Raw genomic sequence first — 21,807 nt, forward strand, 5'->3', positions numbered from 1 at the left:
AAGGAAAGGAAGGAAAGGAAGGAAAGGAAGGAAAGGAAGGAAAGGAAGGAAAGGAAGGAAAGGAAGGAAAGGAAGGAAAGGAAGGAAAGGAAGGAAAGGAAGGAAATTTAATTATTGGTACCGCGAACGTGGGCACGTAGATCAGTAGGTTAAAAACTTAATCCAGCACCATTTAAAAGAGTCTGTATCCAAGAACCAAAAACTTTACATCATTGCGACGAAAATGAATTTCTTTTCTTCAGAGTCATGTCAATGACAATTTTTTGTCAAATATCACTAAAAGAAATACAAAACTTTTACCACAAAATAAAAAAAAACATTTAATAATTGTTTTATTATAAACCGAATTTCTCACACAAACATTTTGCTATCCCATCTAATTTCAACAATAATCAATCAATTTCTTAAAGAAGTGACACGCACACAAAGTGCAAGAAAACACGGCAAAAAACAATAACAACAACTTTTTAAAACATTTTAAAAATGTCGAAAAACTAATAGCTCGATCACACAGGAACCCAAATGAAAAAAACAATTCGTACACCAACTAGTTAGTCATTCATACAATACACTTGTTGTTAATTGCACTTTTTCTATTTGTTTTACAAAGAAAAAAAACTGAACAAATATTCATGTGTTTAGATTTTTTTCTTTCTTACAGAATCTAAAAATATTGTGAAGTGTCGACTGACTGATTAACAAGTGAAATCAATGTCGAGTTGAAGGAACATTGTGTTTTTGATTTTTGCAAATTGGCAAAACGACAAAAGGTGTTGAAACAACAACAAAGTATTGAAGAATCTATAGTAACAACAACAATCAAACATAAAATAAAATACAAAAACATATTTTCAGTAAAACTAAAAAAACCACCTGTTTTCAGCAATTTATTTTAAAAAAATTAAAAATTTTACTTTTAGATATGAGACAATGGAAAATCAGAAATGGCTGTCAGCAGTAATAAACACAGCGACAACATATTTTTCGTTTAAAACACTTGTTCAAACATTTATTAACAAAACAAATTAAGCATTAAGATTTATTTGACAAATTTAATATTGTATTTGAATTTACCTAGAAACACCAAAAGTGTTGAGTTGTTGTTTAGTGATTGTTTATTTTTATACACAAACGATTTAAATATTTTATTTTAGCGATTTAATGAATTGTGTTTAGCAATTTTGCATAAACTTATACATAAATGTGTAAATATTTTTTATTTATTTGAAATAATGCCGTTAGGTTTTCATATAAAAAATTAAATTTTTAAATGTGTTATCTATACTCGTTAAAAATTATTCGAGTCCATTACGGTTTCCAAAAATTTCTCCGTGAAAACATTATGGGAGTATATGATCAAGTATACATCAAACTTAAAATCAAGGAAAAATCTCTTAAAACATGTGCGTGCTGAGACACACTTGTACTTGATTGATTCGTACTTGATTGAAGTATTTTATACTTGATTTAAGCAAAACCTCAACGTATTATTGAAACCGATCTGGAGGTAAATTCTGGCATTCGAAAGATATCGAAACTAAATACAATTTTGAACAATTTTATTAGAAATTTATATCGCTTTCAAATGCCAAAATTTGAAGTATGGATTACTTGGTTCTTTGTGGAGTGTAAATAGTAAAATTTGATTTTATTAGCAAAAAAAATCAAATCTTTAGATTTCCATAAATTCTTTTCAAAAATTCTATATATGTAATAGACACATATAAAGTGAATAAAATCTGCAAATAAATACTCGTAAATAAATCACGTCCCGAAAAAAACACAAACCAACAAGTGGTCGTCAAAAAATAAAATTAATAAATGTGTCCGTCCGTCCAACCAAATGTCTGGCGTAAAGAAGAGACTAAGTAAAAATAACACAAAAAACATAAAGTATACAAAAATAAAGAGCAAAATTTATGCTAAAATTGCTGATTTTTTCTTAGATAAAATTTTCTACAACGCAGCTAAAAAAAATTCTGTACAGGAGAAAAAGTAGTGAGTGGAAGGCAAACGTAAAAATAAAAAAATAAAAAATAAACAAATGAAAGAAATATGGTATAATAAATAATAATATTAATAATAACAATAAAATGAACACTTCTTTGTAGCCTCAAATACCCATTGTGATTATTGTCGTTTGCTTATTTTTACAATTTGTATACCCGGCCCCCTTTGCCACTACATCCCCATTCATTACCAACAACAGCTTTTTGTCGATTATTTTTATATGAAATAATGTTTTTGTATTCTTTTGTTTTTGTTTATATTTTGACTTTGTTTGTGCCAGTACGGGTTGAAGTAATAGAGGACTGAGGCAGTAGTATCTAGTTTTGTAAATTGTTGTTTTTATGTGCGTTTTTATTATTAAAATTCAGACAATATTGAAAACATCTCAGAAAACAAGAGACAGTGGTTTCAATTTAAATTTAAAACAAAATGTGTGTTCTATAAACATTGCCCACTGTGCTCGTCTGGCTAAAAATAAACTAAAAATCTGTTCCATCTAATTTAAAATCAATCGTTAGCATATAGACGCTTTATGAGATAAAAAAAGCCTCATGATTTTTTTTTACTAGTAGAGGGTCTATGGTATTAATGCTTAATCTTTTGTAAATCTTTTTATCACATTTTCATTATTTAAAAAAAAACATCATATCCTCCTCAAATGCTAATCGTGTCTATCTTATGTATGTTCATGTTTATTGATGTTACGACTTTTTATAATTTACCTCAACATTATGTAGAATAAAATGATTAAAATTCAATGAAAACTTTGAAATATTTCGACAGCATTAATTAAACTTTAAAAGGGAGGATATCATTGAAAAGTTATGAGATGTTTAAGGTTTTATGGGTTGCTGTGGCACTGTCGGTGTAAATTTTAAAATGTTTCATGACATTTAGAATACTTTAAGAGTGTAATAAATCATTCGACTCTAAATATAAGTTTATAATATAGAGGAAATTGAGCATTGATAATATGAATAAGTGTAAAAAGTAATGAAGTTTTACATAGATTAACATTTTTGACTTAAAAATGTAAATTTTTTTAAAAAGTAGCAAAGACTTAGCATTTTGTACAAAATAATAAATGAAATTGTAAAATTTACCTGAAAATGTTTCTGACCTCCCCTAACTTACTAACTAACAAAAAAACAAACTAAGTAACTCAATGAAATTATAATTTTACATAAAATAGTAAATTTTACATAAAATTTTATATTTTACATAATTTTAAACTTTACACAAAATTGTAAATTTTACATAAAATTGTAAATTTTACATAAAATTGTAAATTTTACATAAAATTGTAAATTTTACATAAAATTGTAAATTTTACATAAAATTTTAAATTTTACATAAAATTTTAAATTTTACATAAAATTTTAAATTTTACATAAAATTGTAAATTTTACATAAAATTGTAAATTTTACATAAAATTGTAAATTTTACATAAAATTGTAAATTTTACATACATCCAAATTGTACATACATATATTGTAAATTTTACATAAAATTGTAAATTTTACATAAAATTACATAAAATTGTAAATTTTAAATAAAATTGTAAATTTTACATAAAATTGTAAATTTCACATAAAATTGTAAATTTTACGTAAAATTGTAAATTTTACGTAAAATAGTAAATTTTACATAAAATTGTAAATTTCACATAAAATTGTAAATTTCACACAAAATTGCAAATTTCACACAAAATTGCAAATTGTACATCAAATTTAATATTTTACAAAAATTGTATATTTTAAATAAAATTGTAAATTTTGCTTAAAATTGTACATGAAATTGTAAATTTTACATAAAATTTAAATATCACATTTCGATAATATTATAAATTTTAGATCAATTTATATTTTGTTTAAATAACATTATAAAAGTTTTATTAAATTGTAAATTTCATATAAAATGGTAAATTTTGCATAAAATTTTAAATAAAAGTTTATATATTACATAAAATTCTAAATTTTACATTGTAAATTGTTCATAAAACATTAAATTGTAAAAATTTTATATCTAACCAATTTCACATAATTTTTTTAATTTTAAAATTTATTCGTAAATTCATATTCCTTTGTCAACGATATTAAAAAATGAAATTATACCTAAAATCTATAAAAAAAAACTAAAATTTTTAACACTTACACTGCCGTTCATAACTGTTTCAACAAACTTACCTAAAACGAAAGAAAAAATGAAAAAAAATAAATTAATTTCAAATTAATTTAATTCCATATGCAATAGTTAAATTATTTACAAAATCAATGATATATTTTTTAAACATACTTAGGCACACACCTTCAACAATAAATTTTCATCTCTAAAATAAACATTTTTTATTTTTCAAATTTATTTATTGATTTTGAAAAAACTCAAAATAATACTATAAATACGTAAACATATTGAAGAAAGTGTTAAATTTAAAATAGAAATCTAATTAAATACTAATTTCAATAGTTTTATAAATAAACATAAATTAAATACAAATAAATCTTAAGAGTTAATTGTTGTATTTAAATTGTAAATTGAAATGAAATTATAATTTTTATTACTATTTGTGTTAAAAAAAAACAATTAAATTGCATAACGATTAGATATTTTATAGGATAAGAAAAAAAAACAATATTTGGTTAAGGCGCCTTTAAAGGTCTTGGTCAGTTGAAATAAAAAGTGTTCAAATCATGTTTTCTCTTTCTGTAATTAATTTATTGTTTTTTTTTTTTATATAAATTCACTAAATAGTATTTTTAGAATTTCTAGTTAAATTTAGAAATTTTTTACAATTGCACGTTATTTGCGGTTTAGTCGTTGTTTTTTTATAAGCCAGTGTTAATTTTTAATAATTTTTAACTGCAACAGATTCTGCTGTGGTTAGGTGGTTAAAATACTGACCTTATACCACAACAAAGTAAAATTTCACATAGAAAAATTTTACTATTATGTAAACAAATACGTAGAAGAGTCAAAAATAACAAAAAAAAATATTTGTTTAATATTCTAACTTCAATTTGCCCTAAATAAGATATAAAACTTGTACAATTTAGTCCAAAAAACCATTTGTAAGGCACAAAAACAATTTTTGCCGTCAGTGTAAACACTCAACACCAACAATTATTTTCCTACATACTTGTGTATATATATATTTGTAAATTGTCAATAATGATATTATTAATAATAAATAATCTTTTTCAATACAGTTTTTAATTTGCAAACTTGCACATCTTACAAATAAAAAATAACAAACAGCCAACGAAATGCAGTGCAATCCACCAAAAAAACTGCTTGCTTAAGTTAAGAATTATTGCAGGGAAGGTTGTGCGGTAAGTATTTGACGTACATATATACAATTATTATTGTTTATTATTAAAATGTTATACTACGACAGCAATGTTTTCACCACAACTATAAAATATGTAGCAGCAAACTCACAAAACACTGACACACTGCTGCTAAGTACAATGACATTATTCTGACAGTTTTTTCCTTTAGCTAAATTCTGCTGCGACGTTGTTGCCATCATCTTTATAGTTTTTTTCTTTTGTTTTTATTAATTCTGTTGCTGTTATTTTTCTACAATGTGCAACGATAGAGTATGATTCTTTTTGTAGCTGTTTTGTTGTTGGTTAGCAGCAGTTTTTGCTGTTGACCATATCGCTGTCATTTTAGGCCCATTTAATATGGTTGGTTGTTTTTGGCATTTTGCCCAAAGATTGAAAACAAACACTGTTTAACTCATGCAATTGTATACAATAATATTTAGGAAAGGAAAAAAATCTATAACAGCTGAAAGGACATAGACGAACTAAAGATCCTTTATAACAATGAACTTTTACTATTTAATTGTAAGAATTTTTACAAAGTACTTCCAAAAGAATGACGTTTATCACCACTTCAAAAGTAACATTAGTGAATTCTTTTACCTCCTGTGGAAGTGATGTTTATTGAGGTCCAAAGAAGTGAACTGTGTTACAAACTATTGAAAATACAAATTATACTTATTATGCATATAGAGAACAAAATTTGCAAAAAAATAATCCTATAAACTGACAGACCGCACATCATAAAGACCACATGGTAAAAAACAGAGCCTTTAAAGAGCTTCATCTTAAAAACATGAAATATTTGAAAAGTTCTCTAAACAAACTGAAACTATTAAGGAACTATCTCATATCTTTTAAAAATGATCGATGAGAACCTCACAATTAACTTCTGTTATGAACTAAAGACTAATCAAACGTTTTCAATAACCATCATCCAATACATTAATATTTTGTAAAATTATTGAAACATTCAAAGAACATTATAGCAAAGAAACATTTTTAATCTTAAGTCAGTAAACAGATCCAATTTTTATAAATCGAAATTTATACATTCCTCAAAAGATCTGATTTAAAATAGAAAAAAATTTCATAAACAGACAGATTTTGTTGTTACACTATAAAATCATGATTATTTATCCCAAAAGCAAAAAAGAACAAATAAAATTCTACTCAATTTTCATGTGTAGAACAATTTTTAACAAGAAATTAGAAGAAAAACTAGCAAAAAAATATATGAATAACAAAGAAAATTGCACATATTCCTCAAATATGCCCACTTATTTTCTAAGTTAAAATGCAGCTAGAGAAAAATTATACAAAAAAAAAACTATTTCGGTCGGTTCGTTTGGTTCTCTATTGTGGGTGTTCTTATCTTAAGAAAACATCATAAACAGGCATGCAATTGGGTGTCGGAAAGTGTGATTTTTAGCTGCAAGATATTTTGTTATAATATACACAGCCGCCCAAAATAAACCAAATAAAATATTATTATCAAAAAAAATTTTGTCAACACCCAAAAAATAACAACTAAATAAACTTACTAATTTTATTTAGCAGACAAGAGCAGTAAATATTAAATAAATAGAAAACTTAAGCATTAAACAATTTAGTAGATAAATAAATATTTTAAATAGTAAACACCACCTTAACTTAGAATAAGATGTAGTAAAATCGCCTTATCTTTTATCTTCTTATTTAAGTTTACTGAGGAGCAGTTTTGCGTGTAAATTGATTTTTAATTTATGTCAATTTAAGACAAATAAATGACAACGTTATGAGATTATAGAGATTTTAGTAGAGATAAACTCACACATGTTATTATAAATTTAAAATTTATTCAAAGGTGGGAACAGTTTTAATGGCTTAATTAACTAATGTAACTGAACTAGAACTGAACTAGAACTGAACTAGAACTGAACTAGAACTGAACTAGAACTGAACTAGAACTGAACTAGAACTGAACTAGAACTGAACTAGAACTGAACTAGAACTGAACTAGAACTGAACTAGAACTGAACTAGAACTGAACTAGAACTGAACTAGAACTGAACTAGAACTGAACTAGAACTGAACTAGAACTGAACTAGAACTGAACTAGAACTGAACTAGAACTGAACTAGAACTGAACTAGAACTGAACTAGAACTGAACTAGAACTGAACTAGAACTGAACTAGAACTGAACTAGAACTGAACTAGAACTGAACTAGAACTGAACTAGAACTGAACTAGAAGTGAACTAGAACTGAACTAGAACTGAACTAGAACTGAACTAGAACTGAACTAGAACTGAACTAGAACTGAACTAGAACTGAACTAGAACTGAACTAGAACTGAACTAGAAACTGAACTCTAGAACTGAACTAGAACTGAACTAGAACTGAACTAGAACTGAACTAGAACTGAACTAGAACTGAACTAGAACTGAACTAGAACTGAACTAGAACTGAACTAGAACTGAACTAGAACTGAACTAGAACTGAACTAGAACTGAACTAGAACTGAACTAGAACTGAACTAGAACTGAACTAGAACTGAACTAGAACTGAACTAGAACTGAACTAGAACTGAACTAGAACTGAACTAGAACTGAACTAGAACTGAACTAGAACTGAACTAGAACTGAACTAGAACTGAACTAGAACTGAACTAGAACTGAACTAGAACTGAACTAGAACTGAACTAGAACTGAACTAGAACTGAACTAGAACTGAACTAGAACTGAACTAGAACTGAACTAGAACACTGAACTAGACTGAACTAGAACTGAACTAGAACTGAACTAGAACTGAACTAGAACTGAACTAGAACTGAACTAGAACTGACTAGAACTGAACTAGAAACTGAACTAGAACTGAACTAGAACTGAACTAGAACTGAACTAGAACTGAACTAGAACTGAACTAGAACTGAACTAGAACTGAACTAGAACTGAACTAGAACTGAACTAGAACTGAACTAGAACTGAACTAGAACTGAACTAGAACTGAACTAGAACTGAACTAGAACTGAACTAGAACTGAACTAGAACTGAACTAGAACTGAACTAGAACTGAACTAGAACTGAACTAGAACTGAACTAGAACTGAACTAGAACTGAACTAGAACTGAACTAGAACTGAACTAGAACTGAACTAGAACTGAACTAGAAACTGAACTAGAAATGAACTAGAACTGAACTAGAACTGAACTAGAACTGAACTAGAACTGAACTAGAACTGAACTAGAACTGAACTAGAACTGAACTAGAACTGAACTAGAACTGAACTAGAACTGAACTAGACTGAACTAGAACTGAACTAGAACTGAACTAGAACTGAACTAGAACTGAACTAGAACTGAACTAGAACTGAACTAGAACTGAACTAGAACTGAACTAGAACTGAACTAGAACTGAACTAGAACTGAACTAGAACTGAACTAGAACTGAACTAGAACTGAACTAGAACTGAACTAGAACTGAACTAGAACTGAACTAGAACTGAACTAGAACTGAACTAGAACTGAACTAGAACTGAACTAGAACTGAACTAGAACTGAACTAGAACTGAACTAGAACTGAACTAGAACTGAACTAGAACTGAACTAGAACTGAACTAGAACTGAACTAGAACTGAACTAGAACTGAACTAGAACTGAACTAGAACTGAACTAGAACTGAACTAGAACTGAACTAGAACTGAACTAGAACTGAACTAGAACTGAACTAGAACTGAACTAGAACTAGAACTGAACTAGAACTGAACTAGAACTGAACTAGAACTGAACTAGAACTGAACTAGAACTGAACTAGAACTGAACTAGAACTGAACTAGAACTGAACTAGAACTGAACTAGAACTGAACTAGAACTGAACTAGAACTGAACTAGAACTGAACTAGAATGAACTAGACTGAACTAGAACTGAACTAGAACTGAACTAGAACTGAACTAGAACTGAACTAGAACTGAACTAGAACTGAACTAGAACTGAACTAGAACTGAACTAGAACTGAACTAGAACTGAACTAGAACTGAACTAGAACTGAACTAGAACTGAACTAGAACTGAACTAGAACTGAACTAGAACTGAACTAGAAATGAACTAGAACTGAACTAGAACTGAACTAGAACTGAACTAGAACTGAACTAGAACTGAACTAGAACTGAACTAGAACTGAACTAGAACTGAACTAGAACTGAACTAGAACTGAACTAGAACTGAACTAGAACTGAACTAGAACTGAACTAGAAATGAACTAGAACTGAACTAGAACTGAACTAGAACTGAACTAGAACTGAACTAGAACTGAACTAGAACTGAACTAGAACTGAACTAGAACTGAACTAGAACTGAACTAGAACTGAACTAGAACTGAACTAGAACTGAACTAGAACTGAACTAGAACTGAACTAGAACTGAACTAGAACTGAACTAGAACTGAACTAGAACTGAACTAGAACTGAACTAGAACTGAACTAGAACTGAACTAGAACTGAACTAGAACTGAACTAGAACTGAACTAGAACTGAACTAGAACTGAACTAGAACTGAACTAGAACTGAACTAGAACTGAACTAGAACTGAACTAGAACTGAACTAGAACTGAACTAGAACTGAACTAGAACTGAACTAGAACTGAACTAGAACTGAACTAGAACTGAACTAGAACTGAACTAGAACTGAAACTAGAACTGAACTAGAACTGAACTAGAACTGAACTAGAACTGAACTAGAACTGAACTAGAACTGAACTAGAACTGAACTAGAACTGAACTAGAACTGAACTAGAACTGAACTAGAACTGAACTAGAACTGAACTAGAACTGAACTAGAACTGAACTAGAACTGAACTAGAACTTAACTAGAACTGAACTAGAACTGAACTAGAACTGAACTAGAATTGAACTAGAATTGAACTAGAACTGAACTAGAACTGAACTAGAACTGAACTAGAACTGAACTAGAACCGAACTAGAACTGAACTAGAACTGAACTAGAACTGAACTAGAACTGAACTAGAACTGAACTAGAACTGAACTAAAACTAGAACTGAACTAGAACTGATCTAAAACTGAACTAGAACTTAACTAGAACTGAACTAGAACTGAACTAGAACTGAACTAGAACTGAACTAGAACTGAACTAGAACTGAACTAGAACTGAACTAGAACTGAACTAGAACTGAACTAGAACTGAACTAGAACTGAACTAGAACTGAACTAGAACTGAACAAGAACTGAACAAGAACTGAACAAGAACTGAACTAGAACTGAACTAGAACTGAACAAGAACTGAACTAGAACTGAACTAGAACTGAACTACAACTGAACTACAACTGAACTAGAACTGAACTAGAACTGAACTAGAACTGAACTAGAACTGAACCAGAACTGAACTAGAAAATATTAAAACAATAATATGAAGTGATTTTAAAAAAATTATACATATTAGAAATCTATTTATTGAGCAAAATTCTTTTTTGTTTGCAGCATTCCACAGTATGCAGTCTAGAGTACACCTTTAGTCAATTGAAAAAATATTTAAAATTTTTTCGTGAACTACAAAGAATTTTAAAAAATTCCTTTTGAAAAACAATAACAAGAAGAAAAAACATACAGAAACAAATTGCCAGCAAAAAAGCAAGGAATAAAAAATACAAAGAAAATGTGTTACAACTAAATTCCAATGTAACAGCAAAGAAATTCTTTAAGATCAGCAAAAGACTAAAATAAAAACATGAAAAATTTGTCGCATATTTTTTAATTTTTTTTTTTTTTTTTTTGTTAAAAATTTTAAAAGGTTATATAGAGCAGATTTTCTACACATTGAAATGCATTTGTAAGGCAAAAAAATAGAAATAAATATTTAGAAAAAAATTGACAGTTATAGCATTTAAAAAATCTCTTTTTTAACAATAAAAAATGTGTACAAATAACAGAGATTATCCTTTTGTATTTATATGCTACAACAACTCTTCAACCAGACTTTCTAAGTAGAAAAATTTAATTTATAATACATTTTAAGCGTATCTTTTTGTGTTTTAGTGCAACAGGTTGCAACCAGCAATGTGTTGTATATTGTACTAAGCAACTTGTTTTTTTATTTTACACAATGGCGTGTATAAGTAACGAGGGGCATGTCAGAATATTATTATGATTATTTTGTAGTCATTGATATTGTTCTTGTTGCTATAACCAAGGCAATGTTCTATATAAAAGACAATTTAGACAACAGACTCGTACAACAAACAAAAAACATGTAAAAATTTAGTTATAAACAATAAACTCTTCATGGTTTAAATCTATAGAGGAAAATAGACACACATACACATACACTTACAGATGTGTAGTGCATCTTTAGAAAACATTTTACATACTCGTGCCACATTCATACATGTTGCTGCCACCATACTTATACAAGAAAGATAGCTGCATGCAACATACTAGAAAATTAAATTTATGCTCTGTATGCGTTGGCGTGTTCGTTTTCTTTTTTTTGCAGCAATATTGCATTTTAATTAATTTAAATTGAATTTTAACAAAAAAAAAACAGACAAAAAATAATAAACACAGACATGCACATTTAATATTGTCTAGATTTTATTTCACAGATTCTTTTTCTATTCAAAACTTTTTTGTGTTGTCTGTGTTTTTGTGTTTAACACAGAAAATGTTTTAATAAAAAAATAAGATTTATCAACTAAATGACAACTTAATATGAGATAAATTAAAAACTGAAGAATATCGTCAAAGATGTTTAAATAATATGTCTAATTTTTTTCTTTGAATAATTAAAACCGAAAACAAAGCTTTATTTTTATGTATTCTATCATAAATTTTGTTAAAAATATGAAATATGTTAAACATAATTTTGGTTTTGTCCGGTTACTTTTATTTGGGCCTTTTATTTATTACTATATAGTTATGACCAATACATGAGCAGTTGAAATAGTGAACTAGAACTGAACTAGAACTGAACTAGAACTAAACTAGAACTGAACTAGAACTGAACTAGAACTGAACTAGAACTGAACTAGAACTGAACTAGAACTGAACTAGAACTGAACTAGAACTGAACTAGAACTGAACTAGAACTGAACTAGAACTGAACTAGAACTGAACTAGAACTGAACTAGAACTGAACTAAAACTGAACTAAAACTGAACTAGAACTGAACTAGAACTGAACTAGAACTTAACTAGAACTGTACTAGAACTGAACTATAACTGAAAGAAAAGTGTTGTTTTTAAAGTGTGCTATTGTGTTGCACATAGCTGTAATCATTAAAAGACATTATGTATGTGATATTTATGGATCACAGAACAAATACGTACATATATATATATTTTGTTTTTTATTTTTTTGCCTTTACATTAGTCGTTATGACAAGTGTATAGTTATGACAGATAAACAACATGCACCAAATTTGTTGATGCTGCTAATGACGATGTTGGTGACATGACATCAAACGGTAAAACTAATAAAGCATTTACACTTGAACTGTCTTAGAGTAGAGCCAGCAGTATGAGAATGTAAAACAAAAACAAAATAAATTAGTGAAAAAAATGATCAGTTGATATGTATGAATGCGTAGATTATTCTTGTCATTTCCTTTTAAGGATCATTATGTCGTTATTTAGTTGCATTGGCTGCAATCCACTATACGATTTGATTATAAATGAACATGTGTTCTTTGGTTTTTAAATCGAACATAAGACATTTTTCATTCATATATTTAAGATTTTTGTCATAAAAGGCTATAAAAAAACTTCTTAAGTAGAATGCCATGAAGTGCGTTTTATGAAAAGGAGGCCATTGTCATTTAGTTCCCCTTATTTTGCGAATTGTATTATTTTTGTAAAACAACTTTTAAGTTATCGCAGAATATTGAAACGAATTATTGTTTTACATTAAATGTCACAATATGTTTAAGACGTGTGTATCTAAAAATGGTCTGTTCAACGCCATACTTTTAAGATTAAATCATAAACGAGATCTCTGTATAAATAACTCAAAAGTGTTCCTAGCAAATAATTATTTCAAGATTTTTAAACAGTTTTAATAATTTGCCTTAAATATGAACACAATTTTGTTATTAAAAAATGTATAAAAAACGAAATAAGAATGGCGAAGAATTGCTGAAGTACTGCACTAATGAGAAAAACACTTGAAAATTTCACTTTCATTGAAATAATTGCATCAGCAGTCGAGTTCAATTCAATTATTTTCTGATTAAAAACTTTTCTAAAACACAAGGCAAACATGAAGTCAGAAATGCAGCATCATATTAAAAAAAATATAAAATTTAAAAATTGATTAAGAGCCAAAATTTATAATAGATAGAAAATCATATATATTTTTCCCACCTTAAATCTTTACCAGCTAGCAAAAAAAGAAGAACTTAAGAAGCAACAGGTGAATAAATTTAGGCAAAAATAAAACAATATTTTTTAGTTAACATAAATTACCATTTATAGCATTTAAAATCCTCAGATTATATGATATTTTGGTATTTTTTTAAGCAATTTATTTTATTTATATACTCTCTGCTGCTGCTGCTACTTAATGCATTTTATGTTCAACAATGCAAAGAGAGAAAGAGAGAGTGTAATTTGAAACCTTGACACTTATCCAAGTCATTTGTCACAATTCCATAACTGTAGTTTAGTGTATGATTTTGTTTTGTACATAGCAGTGGTCAGCCTCTATAGACACCAGGGACTTAGAGAAACGCCAGGCGAATGCTAGGAACATTTCGCAAATCAAAAATGATAATATGTTTTTTAAGACTTCCACAGAAACCTTTTGCCAACCAACCATTATTACACATCGGTCCCCAATAACCACAAGTGCTGATCACTGCTCTACAGAACTGTTGTATGTAATATCTATGTATTTTACAAACACATATTATAGTATATTTGTACATATTTTTGCAATAAACATTAACTTGATACAGTTGAGTAATAGTATTGCCCAACTACTACTTGACTTAAATGGCTGAAAAAAATGCATACGACTAAAAATAAAATAAAACATTGCGACACAATTGTTGTCCATAAATCACAACAAAATCATAGAAATGTTTAAAAAGGGACGTGGTTATATCTATTAAAAAATACACAGCTTTTATGGTTAAAAAAAAGAAAACGGACTCCGGACCAAATACGAAGTTATAAACAGAGATTTTCTAGGGATTAGAAATTTTCCATAAAACCGCAAATAAAATATTCAGAGAACTATAGTTCCTATATTTTCCTGCTACTACTTTAGCTACGAACTTTCAGAAGCGAAAAAGAAGTAGAATTTACTCCATAGATGTACTGAAAAGACCTGGAGAAGAGATGATTTAAACACAGGCGTGTCATAGGAGGGATGTTTTTTTATTTGATTCCAAATTCAATACATCTGAAGTCATTCTCAGGAAGTAATTTTTATGTTCTTTTTTTTGGAAGTTATTAGGAAGTGGAATTGTAGTATTATAGCATACAACTAATTTGATATAAATAATCATAACATAAATATGTAAATTGCAAACATTTTTCAATTAACTCCAAATAAAACAGGAACCTGATATATGATATGTCAAGCTTAGAACATAATAAGTAACCCTCGCCACTGTTCGAAACAAATGTGACAGTAGTAATGTCTTGATATCCCAAGCGGTTTTGAATTCACACAATTTAAGTTTTTGTTTCCAAAAATTATTTTCAATAAAACTTTATCTTCCCCTTGTGGCAAGTTAAAGTTTTATTGAAAATAATTTTTGGAAACAAAAACTTAAATAAAATATAAACTGGTAATGATCAAATGTATCATTGGCCTTTCTTGGAATGATTTGACCTGACCGTTTGAACCAATAGCCCGACGGTCAAAGTTTCTGACTTTGTCCTGTCCCGGTTATTAAAGAGGTACCTTGAGGATGCATGTGGTAACTGTGGTTTAAAATATTCGGGAAGAGAATGACATTAAAAAAAACTGATACACAGCAAAGTCTATAGTTCTGCAGATACCTCACAGAACCGTGACTGTATATGTATACAGAACTTGCCCGCCTGTATACATATCTAGAGTGCGTAATTGCTTAGTTTAATAGGAGGATAAATGTTAGATTCAACAAAAATACGCCTAAGCCTCCATTGCAGGCGTGTTGAGTGCGCTTTTTTACCAGTGTCTCTGGTGGGAATTGATACCTAACAGACTAGAAGTCTATCACAGCGGAGACACACTTCATTTAAAAGATTCAGAAATACTTTAATTTAGTATTTAACAAGTAGGAAAGTATAGTCGGGCATGGCCGACCATATAATACCCTACACCATGAGTATATTTTTAAAATTTTTACTTTTTATAAAGAAACTTTTATGTTGAATATTTTTCCAAAATATTTAAGCAATTTATTGATAAAAAAAAACTAAAATTTCTAAATGAGGCTTTATATAGGTCAAATTGGGCCGATCCTCGGTCAAATATAGGTCAAATTATCTTGAAAATTGCGGCCTGTACCTTGCGCACAAGGTTTACATGGACAGCCAGCCAGCCAGCCGGACAGACGGACGGACATGTCTTAATCGACTCAGAAAATGATTCTGAATCGATCGGTATACTTTAAGGTGGGTATTGGACCAATATTTTTGTATGTTACAAACATCAGCACAAACGTATAATACCCTCCCCACTATAGTGGTGTATGGTATAAAAACACCCCCTTGCTCTATCATTAAACAATTTGTATAGTTAATGTTTTCATTTAAAATCATTCATTTATTTATTCCAACTATAATTTGTTATAAATAGTGTCGCTTTAATTTTATTTTTCTCTCCCGGGTATTTAATGGAAAATTTTCCAAAATTTAATTGTATTTTAGTTTTGATTTTAAATTTCTATAATGTATTTTAGGAAAAACACTTAAACACAAAATGCATTAATTTAATGACCTTTTTAAATATATTTTAATGATGTTGCATGTTAGCAGTGGCAAAAGTAATGATGTTAACATACCAAGGGAAACATCGCTAGTTGAATGTGTTACACACAACAAACACTAATATTTTAAAGAATATACTCTTATTAAGTATTATACTATATTTAGAATAACTAGCTCGTTACATATAAGAACAAGAACACATACTTATCACACTCGTTTTATAAGAGATTTAGTAAATAGTTTATATTTAATAAAATGTAAAGCAAAATATGTACATAAAAAAATAAGTATAAGAAAATATTGACGCCAATTCGAAAATATTGTAACATTTGTTTGCTATAATTTTTATATTTAAACAAACAAAATCTCTTATTTTTTGTGCAAGACTTTACTTTGATAGTCTTAAAGATTTAGCTTAATATCAAAATCAAAAATAACTGCATGTTGTAGAAGAGCAGAAAGAGGTGTTCTATTTACTTGATTTTTATTTTCAGTCGTAATGTATCTTTTTTATTTATTTCACTGCATTTTATAAATTCAACAATATTAACATCAATTGACTTTAATGGATAATAGACTGAGTGACTGTCTGCCAGTCAGTAATTTTAGCTGATGGTTCGACTGCTAAAATTTAATATGAATGTGAAAAATTCTCTTGTGCACTTATTTAAAAAATTTTACAATTCACTTTTGACTGGTATGACTTGCTGCAGCCTTCTTGCTCGTTGTTTTTGTTCTTCTGAATGATACCAATCAGTGGCAATTTATTACTTAGAACATAATCATATAGCTTTTTTTGTGCAATACTTAACACTCAATCCTTTTTTTAATTGGAAGAGGGAGGTTTCTCGGTATTTTTAAATAATTAAAAAATAAATTAGAACTGAACTAGAACTGAACATGAACTAGAATTGAACTTGAACTAGAACTGAACTAGAACTGAACTAGAACTGAACTAGAACTGAACTAGAACTGAACTAGAACTGAACTAGAAATGAACTAGAACTGAACTAGAACTGAACTAGAACTGAACTAGAACTGAACTAGAACTGAACTAGAACTGAACTAGAACTGAACTAGAACTGAACTAGAACTGAACTAGAACTGAACTAGAACTGAACTAGAACTGAACTAGAACTGAACTAGAACTGAACTAGAACTGAACTAGAACTGAACTAGAACTGAACTAGAACTGAACTAGAACTGAACTAGAACTGAACTAGAACTGAACTAGAACTGAACTAGAACTGAACTAGAACTGAACTAGAACTGAACTAGAACTGAACTAGAACTGAACTAGAACTGAACTAGAACTGAACTAGAACTGAACTAGAACTGAACTAGAACTGAACTAGAACTGAACTAGAACTGAACTAGAACTGAACTAGAACTGAACTAGAACTGAACTAGAACTGAACTAGAACTGAACTAGAACTGAACTAGAACTGAACTAGAACTGAACTAGAACTGAACTAGAACTGAACTAGAACTAGAACTGAACTAGAACTGAACTAGAACTGAACTAGAACTAGAACTGAACTAGAACTGAACTAGAACTGAACTAGAACTGAACTAGAACTGAACTAGAACTGAACTAGAACTGAACTAGAACTGAACTAGAACTGAACTAGAACTGAACTAGAACTGAACTAGAACTGAACTAGAACTGACCTAGAACTGAACTAGAACTGAACTAGAACTGAACTAGAACTGAACTAGAACTGAACTAGAACTGAACTAGAACTGAACTAGAACTGAACTAGAACTGAACTAGAACTGAACTAGAACTGAACTAGAACTGAACTAGAACTGAACTAGAACTGAACTAGAACTGAACTAGAACTAGAACTGAACTAGAACTGAACTAGAACTGAACTAGAACTGAACTAGAACTGAACTAGAACTGAACTAGAACTGAACTAGAACTGAACTAGAACTGAACTAGAACTGAACTAGAACTGAACTAGAACTGAACTAGAACTGAACTAGAACTGAACTAGAACTGAACTAGAACTGAACTAGAACTGAACTAGAACTGAACTAGAACTGAACTAGAACTGAACTAGAACTGAACTAGAACTGAACTAGAACTGAACTAGAACTGAACTAGAACTGAACTAGAACTGAACTTGAACTGAACTAGAACTGAACTAGAACTGAACTAGAACTGAACTAGAACTGAACTAGAACTAAACTAAAACTGAACTAGAACTGAACTAGAACTGAACTAGAACTGTACTAGAACAGAACTAGAACTAAATAGAGAATTGTGTGTTTTGCTAATTTTATAATTGTTAAAAAAGTGAATGAGAACATTAAGAATTTTATTTTTACTCACCCGACTAATTAACAGAACCGTACATTTGATGTAGACTCCAAATCACTGCCACTAAAAGTTTTGAGTTATTTATGTTCTAAATTGGGATTTGTGTTTTTTTTTTTTTTGGTTGATTTAATTTTTCCCTTTTGTAAAATCTTTTTTCTCAATAAATGATTTATGCAAATTCACGTGTTTGTAATAATTTAAACAAATTTTTAGATTTAAATATTTTACTGTGAGTTAGATTTAAACGAGAAATAAAATATTTAGAAGACAAAACAAAAATCCGGCGCGAGTAAAACACCACACTTTTTTTGTTGTTGTTAGTGATAAAAAATTGCAAAAAACAATCACTTCAACTACAGAACTTAAATAAAAAGCACGACGATATCAACCACATAACCCCATCAAAAATAATTTAAAACTATTAAAGAAAAAGTGTGAATAAAAAACATTGCCATATACACACACATACCACTATACACTACCCAGCATTTCGAAGGGGATGTACCGAATAAAAAAAATTTTAATGAGTTAGTTTGTTTGAAAGTAGGATGTGTATAGATCAAATCCGAAGAGAGACACTAGGCCTATGTCGGTGAGAATCGAATCAACCACCTCCTACCAAAGGCAATGATCATACAAAAGTGGTAGTGGTTACATCTGCATTGCATAATAAGCAAAAATTTAAAAAGGATTTTTGGACTCATTCTAAAACTACAGGGTTTTAAAAATAATACTCTCACACACACTGAAAGAAAATTTATTTATGATGTTGTTGACATCAATCAATTACTTTTCAATAATATTGTTTATTTATTTTGAATTTGTTGGACACACGAAAAAATATGTTTCATATTCAGACTGATTGGCTGGTCGTGGCTAAATGACTGAATAATGTTCTATAGAAGGAAAGTAAAAGTACCAAATTTATTGTTCGAGTTCGGGCAAATACATAGATAAAAGGTAATATTTATAAACACTTTCCCATAGAATTTTAAAATCCTAGATCCTATGTCTGTATGAAAAACGTAATTTTAACGTTTGTTTAAAAAAATAACCAAACATTAAGATAACGGGGGTATATCTGTTTTTAATTTAAATTTATTTAAAATGTCAATGTGTTTTACAGATTTGTTTGGCAAACAATTGTTTAAAAAAACCTTTAAGGCCAGCCAATAGCAGCAGCAGCCCAAGCTAGATGATGATTTTAGTCTGTTGAACATAATTTTTTTTTTTTTTTTTTAATCTACGCTATTTAAAGAAGCTATTTTGTTTGTGGTTGTTTTATTTTTCGAAAAAAATAAAAATATATTTTTATAAATTTATTTTATCGTGCAAAGAAGTGGGTGTTGATTGTTCTTAATTGTTTCTTACTGTTGTTGAAGTTGTTGTTATTTTTATGCAATATTTATTTGTTATTTTTAGGGACGTTTTTTAATGTTTAATATTTATTTGTTCAGATTAAAAACCTTTTTTTCTGTTTTATTAGGCGAGCGCTGTTGTTTTTTGTGAACGAACTTCTCTTACTGGCCTGTAAATAATCGAAAAAGAAAAAATTTTCGATATAATTTTCGGTTGTTTTCAAAAGAAATTTTCGGTTAGAAATTAGAAATTTGTTTTACAACAAGAATTTGTTTTTCTAGTGGGAAACGAGAGTAATTAATGAAAGAGACAGACAGAAGAGAAGATATAAAAAAGTAAGAAAAAATATAATAGACACAGTACAAAAAGTAGTAGAAGAGAAGAATTAGAAGAAATGGTAGAAAAATTGTGTGTATAAGTGTGTGTGTGTTCTTGGAAGGAAATGAAAACTAACGAGTCTGAAATGAGAAGTTAAAAAAATCCTAATATGTTTGGAAGAGTTCCAAGGTATATAAACTATATTTTAAGTTAGAGTAAATTATTATAATTAAAAAGTATTATAAAAGTACAACTTCCATGGAAGGCATCTATAAATTAATCTTTAATCTAGTATAATGTTAAGCATATTGTTTAGTCTATGGTCCATTGTATAGTCTAGTGCATAGTTTAGTTTATAATTTAATGTAAAGTTAAATGTATGATCTAGTATATAGTCTTATCTACAATCTATTCTATAGTATAGTCTAGTCTATAATCAAGTCTGTAGTCTAGTCTACAACCTAGTCTATAGCCTAGTATATAATCTAGTCTATAGTCTAATCTAAAATCTAGTCTATTGTCTAGTTTATAGTCTAGTCTATAGTCTACAGTCCAGTCTATAGGCTGGTATATATTCTAGTCTATAGTCGAGTTTATTGTATAGTCTATTGCTTAGTTTATGGTCCAGTCTATAGTCTAGTCTGTAGTCCAATCTACAGTCTAGTCTATAGTCCAGTCTATAGTCTAGTCTATAGTCTAGTCTATAGTCTAGTCTATAGTCTAGTCTATAGTCTAGTCTATAGTCTAGTCTATAGTCTAGTCTATAGTCTAGTCTATAGTCTAGTCTATAGTCTAGTCTATAGTCTAGTCTATAGTCTAGTCTATAGTCTAGTCTATAGTCTAGTCTATAGTCTAGTCTATAGTCTAGTCTATAGTCTAGTCTATAGTCTAGTCTATAGTCTAGTCTATAGTCTAGTCTATAGTCTAGTCTATAGTCTAGTCTATAGTCTAGTCTATAGTCTAGTCTATAGTCTAGTCTATAGTCTAGTCTATAGTCTAGTCTATAGTCTAGTCTATAGTCTAGTCTATAGTCTAGTCTATAGTCTAGTCTATAGTCTAGTCTATAGTCTAGTCTATAGTCTAGTCTATAGTCTAGTCTATAGTCTAGTCTATAGTCTAGTCTATAGTCTAGTCTATAGTCTAGTCTATAGTCTAGTCTATAGTCTAGTCTATAGTCTAGTCTATAGTCTAGTCTATAGTCTAGTCTATAGTCTAGTCTATAGTCTAGTCTATAGTCTAGTCTATAGTCTAGTCTATAGTCTAGTCTATAGTCTAGTCTATAGTCTAGTCTATAGTCTAGTCTATAGTCTAGTCTATAGTCTAGTCTATAGTCTAGTCTATAGTCTAGTCTATAGTCTAGTCTATAGTCTAGTCTATAGTCTAGTCTATAGTCTAGTCTATAGTCTAGTCTATAGTCTAGTCTATAGTCTAGTCTATAGTCTAGTCTATAGTCTAGTCTATAGTCTAGTCTATAGTCTAGTCTATAGTCTAGTCTATAGTCTAGTCTATAGTCTAGTCTATAGTTCTAGTCTATAGTCTAGTCTATAGTCTAGTCT

At 29.1% G+C, this 21,807-nt stretch overlaps 1 protein-coding gene across 1 annotated transcript in view; it reads right to left on the reverse strand.

The window, feature by feature from the left end:
• The window catches only part of LOC111675656 (polypyrimidine tract-binding protein 1), a 242,772-nt gene that overhangs the window by 199,575 nt on the left and 21,390 nt on the right, over positions 1-21,807 (reverse strand). The window contains exons 2-3 of the mRNA XM_046948408.1: positions 20,041-20,102; positions 18,587-18,801 (exon numbers count right to left, since the gene is read on the reverse strand). The gene's annotated coding sequence lies outside the window, so the exon portion shown is untranslated. The remainder of the gene's footprint in view (positions 1-18,586; positions 18,802-20,040; positions 20,103-21,807) is intronic.

Source organism: Lucilia cuprina, chromosome 4 (genome assembly GCF_022045245.1).
Source record: "Lucilia cuprina isolate Lc7/37 chromosome 4, ASM2204524v1, whole genome shotgun sequence".
Taxonomy (NCBI): domain Eukaryota; kingdom Metazoa; phylum Arthropoda; class Insecta; order Diptera; family Calliphoridae; genus Lucilia; species Lucilia cuprina.